The 5793-nt window shown below is 23.2% G+C and overlaps 1 protein-coding gene across 1 annotated transcript in view; it reads right to left on the minus strand.

The window, feature by feature from the left end:
• Window positions 1-5760: 5760 nt before the first annotated feature.
• The window catches only part of rab38a (RAB38a, member RAS oncogene family), a 37278-nt gene continuing 37245 nt past the window's right edge, over window positions 5761-5793 (minus strand). Inside the window, exon 3 of the mRNA XM_061925875.1 lies at window positions 5761-5793. This exon is cut by the window's right edge and continues 525 nt beyond it. The gene's annotated coding sequence lies outside the window, so the exon portion shown is untranslated.

The following is a 5793-nucleotide window of genomic DNA, read 5'->3' on the forward strand; positions in this document are numbered from 1 at the left end:
TAAATTTTTGTTATGTTTTTTAAATGTATTTTTATGCTCTTTTTTTGTCAAAGAAAACATTTAAAAACAAGACAATATTTACCTAAAACTATTTCTAAATGGAACATTTGATGTGAAGAAATTGGAGCCTTCAATAGGTCAATAATTCATAACAGTAATTTAATTTTTTTCTTCTAACAATGACATTTAAAAAGATATATATATATATCCCACTAAAATTATTGGGGACCCGAAAGGGTCCCACTCATAAAAGTGTTAAAAATAAATCAATTGTATTTATTTATTTTTTACTTTTAACAATTACATCTCTAGGTAAACTTCATATTTATTTGTCGATTATACATTTTTTATGTTTTTTAAATGTATTTTTATGCTCTTTTTGTCAAAGAAAACTGTTTTTTACAGCAAACACACAAAATATGAAATATTTACCTAAAACTATTTCTAAATAGAATATTTGATGTGAAGAAATTGGAGCCTTCAATAGGTCAATAATTCATAACATTGTTTTTTTTTTTTTTTAACAATGACATTTAAAAACAATATCCCACTGAAATTCTTAGGGACCCAAAAGGGTCCCATTTATAAAAGTGTTAAAAATAAATAAATTGTATTTATTTATTTTTTACTTTTAACACTTAAACTTCAGATTTATTTGTCGATTATACATTCTTGTTATGTTTTTTAAATGTATTTTTATGCTCTTTTTGTCAAAGAAAACATTTAAAAACAAGAAAATATTTACCTAAAACAATATTTGATGTGAAGAAATTGGAGCTCAATAATTCATAACATTAATTTAATTTTTTCTTCTAACAATGACATTTAAAAAGATATATATATATATATATATCCCACTAAAATTATTGGGGACCCAAAAGGGTCCCACTCATAAAAGTGTTAAAAATAAACCAATTGTATTTATTTATTTTTTACTTTTAACAATTACATCTCTAGGTAAACTTCATATTTATTTGTCGATTATACATTTTTGTTATGTTTTTTAAATGTATTTTTATCCTCTTTTTGTCAAAGAAAACTGTTTTTTTTTACAGCAAACACACAAAATATGAAATATTTACCTAAAACTATTTCTAAATAGAATATTTGATGTGAAGAAATTGGAGCCTTCAATAGGTCAATAATTTATAACATTGGTTTTTGTTTTTTTTAACAATGACATTTAAAAACAATATCCCACTGAAATTCTTAGGGACCCAAAAGGGTCCCATTTATAAAAGTGTTAAAAATAAATAAATTGTATTTATTTATTTTTACTTTTAACACTTAAACTTCAGATTTATTTGTCGATTATACATTTTTGTTATGTTTTTTAAATGTATTTTTATGCTCTTTTTGTCAAAGAAAACATTTAAAAACAAGAACATATTTACCTAAAACTATTTCTAAATGGAATATTTGATGTGAAGAAATTGGAGCCTTCAATAGGTCAATAATTCATAACATTGATTTAATTTGTATTTTTCTAACAATGACATTTAAAAAAATATATATCCCAGTAAAATTATTGGGGACCCGAAAGGGTCCCACTTATAAAATTGTTAAAAATAAGTCAAAACATTTTATTTATTTTTTACTTTTAACACTTATGATTATACATTTTTGTGATGGTTTTTCAAATGTATTTTTATGCTCTTTTTGTCAAAGATTTTTTTTTTTTTTTTTTTTTTTACAGCAAACACACAAAATATGAAATATTTACCTAAAACTAATTCTAAATGCAATCTTTGATGTGAAAAAATTGGAGCCTTCTATAGGTCAATAATTCATAACATTGATTTTTTTTTTCTAACAATGACATTTAAAAAAAAAAATATCCCACTAAAATGATTGGGGACCCGAAAGGGTCCCACTCATAAAAGTGTTAAAAATAAGTCAAGACATTGTATTTATTTATTTTTTACTTTTAACACTTACATCTCTAGGTAAACTTCAGATTTATTTGTCGATTATACATTTTTGTTATGTATTTTTATGCTCTTTTTGTCAAAGAAAACTGTTTTTTACAGCAAACACACAAAATATGAAATATTTACCTAAAACTATTTCTAAATGTAATATTTGATGTGAAGAAATTGGAGCCTTCAATAGGTCAATAATTCATAACATTGATTTTTTAAATTTCTATAACAAGGATATTTAAAAAAATATATATCCCACTGAAATTCTTAGGGACCCAAAAGGGTCCCATTTTTAAAAGTGTTAAAAATAAATCTAACAATTGTATTTATTTATTTTTTACTTTTAACACTTACATCTCTAGGTAAACTTCAGATTTATTTGTCGATTATACATTTTTGTTATGTTTTTATAATGTATTTTTATGCTCTTTTTGTCAAAGAAAACTGTTTTTTTTTTTTTTTTTTACAGCAAACACACAAAATATAAAATATTTACCTAAAACTATTTCTAAATTGAATATTTGATGTGAAGAAATTGGAGCCTTGGTCAATAATTCATAACATTGATTTAATTTTTTCTTCTTCTAACAATGACATTTAAAAAAAAATATCCCACTAAAAATACTTTTAACTCTTACATCTTTAGGTAAACTTCAGATTTATTTGTCGATTATACAGTTTTATTATGTTTTAAATGTATTTGTAAGTTCTTTTTGTCAAACACACAAATTTTGCAATATTTCCCCCCAAAATATTTTTGAATGGAACATTTGATGTGAAGTAATTGGAGCCTTAAATAGGTCAATAATTCATAACAACATTGATTAAAATGTATTATTGTTTTTGAACAATGACATTTAAAAAAAGAAAAATCTCACTAAAATTCACTCAAAAAAGTGTTAGAAATAAGTCACTAAATTGTATTTTTTAAATGTTTTGCTTTTAACGCAGATTTATTTGTCGATTATACATTTTTGTTATGTTTTTTAAATGTATCTTTATGCTGTTTTTGTCCAAAAAAAAATTATGTTTTTTGTTTTTTACAACAAACACACAAAATATGCAATATCTCCCCAGAAACAAGTCTAAATTGAATATTTGATGTGAAGAAATTGGAGTCTTCAATAGGTCAATAACTCATAACAACATTGATACATAATTTTTTTTAACAATGACCTTAAAAAAAAAAAAATCCTGCTAAAGTTCTTAGGGACCCAAAATGGTCCCACTCAAAAAAGTGTTAAAAATAAGTCATTAAAATGTTGTTGTTTTTTTTAAAACTTTTAACACAGATTTATTTGTCGATTATACATTTTTGTTATATTTTTTAAATGCATATTTATGTATTTTTGTAAAAAAAAAAAAAAAAAAAAAAAAAAAAAAAAAAAAAAGTTTTTATTTTATTTTTTTACAACACACACACAAAATATGCAATATCTCCCCAAAAATATTTCTAAATTGAATATTTGATGTGAAGTAATTGGAGCCTTAAATAGCTCAATAATTCATAACAACATTGATTAAAATGTATTATTGTTTTTGAACAATGACATTTACAAAAAAAAAATCGCACTAAAATTCACTCAAAAAAGTGTTAAAAATAAGTCATTACATTTTATTGTTTTAAATGTTTTACTTTTAACGCAGATTTATTTGTCGATGATACATTTTTGTTATGTTTTTTAAATGTATTTTTATGCTGTTTTTGTCCCCCCAAAAAAATGTTTTTTGTTTTTTACAACAAACACAAAATATGCAATATCTTCCCAAAAACAAGTCTAAATTGAATATTTGATGTGAAGAAATTGGAGTCTTCAATAGGTCAATAACTCATAACAACATTGATACATAATTTTTTTTTAACAATGACCTTAAAAAAAAAAATATCCTGCTAAAGTTCTTTGGGACCCAAAAGGGTCCCACTCAAAAAAGTGTTAAAAATAAGTAATTAAATTGTATTTTCTTTTTTTTTTTAACTTCTAACACAGATTTATTTGTCGATTATACATTTTTGTAATATTTTTTAAATGCATATTTATGTCTTTTTGTAAAAAAAAAAAAAAAAAACTTTTATTTTATTTTTTTACAACTCACACAAAAAATATGCAATATCTCCCCAAAAATATTTCTAAATTGAATATTTGATGTGAAGTAATTGGAGCCTTCAGTAGGTCAATAATTCATAAAAAAAAAAAAAAAAATTTTGTTTTTTAAATCAATGTTGTGAACAATGACATTTAAAAAAAAAATATATCCCGCTAAAATTCTTAGGGACCCAAAAGGGTCCCACTCAAAAAAAAGTGTTAGAAATAAGTTATTAAATTAAATTAATTTATTTTTTTACTTTTAACGCAGATTCATTTGTCGATTATACATTTTTGTTATGTTTTTAAAATTGATTTTTAAATTTTTTTTTTTTTTTTTTAAACAACCACACAAAATATGCAATACTTCCCCAAAAATATTTCTAAATTGAATATTTGATGTGAAGTAATTGGAGCCTTCAGTAGGTCAATAATTCATTAAAAAAAAAAAAAAATTTTTAAATCAATGTTGTGAACAATGACATTTAAAAAAAAAAATATCCCGCTAAAATTCTTAGGGACCCAAAAGGGTCCCACTCAAAAAAAAGTGTTAGAAATAAGTTATTAAATTTAATTTATTTATTTTTTACTTTTAACGCAGATTCATTTGTCGATTATACATTTTTGTTATGTTTTTAAAATGTATTTCTTTGCTCTTTTTGTAAAAAAAAAAAAAAAAACTTTTTTTTTTTTAAAACAACCACACAAAATATGCAATATCTCCCCAAAAATATTTCTAAATGGAATATTTGATGTGAAGTAATTGGAGCCTTCAGTAGGTCAATAATTCATAAAAAATAAATAAAAAAAATTTAAATCAATGTTGTGAACAATGACATTTAAAAAAAAAAATATCCCGCTAAAATTCTTAGGGACCCAAAAGGGTCCCACTCAAAAGATAATATATAAGTTATTACATTTAATTTATTTATTTTTTTATTTTAACGCAGATTCATTTGTCGATTATACATTTTTGTTATGTTTTTAAAATGTATTTCTTTGCTCTTTTTGTAAAAAAAAAAAAAAAAACTTTTTTTTTTTTTTTTTAAACAACCACACAAAATATGCAATATCTCCCCAAAAATATTTCTAAATTGAATATTTGATGTGAAGTAATTGGAGCCTTCAGTAGGTCAATAATTCATAAAAAATAAAAAATAAAAATTAAATCAATGTTGTGAACAATGACATTTAAAAAAAATATATATCCCGCTAAAATTCTTAGGGACCCAAAAGGGTCCCACTCAAAAAAAAGTGTTAGAAATAAGTTATTAAATTAAATTAATTTATTGTTTACTTTTAACGCAGATTCATTTGTCGATTATAAATTTTTGTTATGTTTTTAAAATTTATTTCTTTGCTCTTTTTGTAAAAAAAAAAAAAACTTTTTTTTTTTAAAACAACCACACAAAATATGCAATATCTCCCCAAAAATATTTCTAAATGGAATATTTGATGTGAAGTAATTGGAGCCTTAAATAGGTCAATAATTCATAACAACATTGATTTTGATTCATTATTATTTTTTGAGCAATGACAGTTTTAAAGTAAAAAAAAAAACACTTTAAGTTATTATTGTTCTCGTTACATTTAATCTGTTTGCTCTTTTATTCCACTTTTCCTCCATGTATTCTCCACTAGTATTATCAGAATGTGCGGCACTGGAACTTCCCACAATGCATCAGGGTGTCAAACACATCATTGAGTGAATGTTCCGGGCTGTGATTCATCCACAGACAACAAATACGTGGTAAAGGAATGTTATGCTTTATTCATGTTGATAAGTG

The sequence above is a fragment of the Nerophis lumbriciformis genome, linkage group LG30 (assembly GCF_033978685.3).
Source record: "Nerophis lumbriciformis linkage group LG30, RoL_Nlum_v2.1, whole genome shotgun sequence".
Classification (NCBI taxonomy): domain Eukaryota; kingdom Metazoa; phylum Chordata; class Actinopteri; order Syngnathiformes; family Syngnathidae; genus Nerophis; species Nerophis lumbriciformis.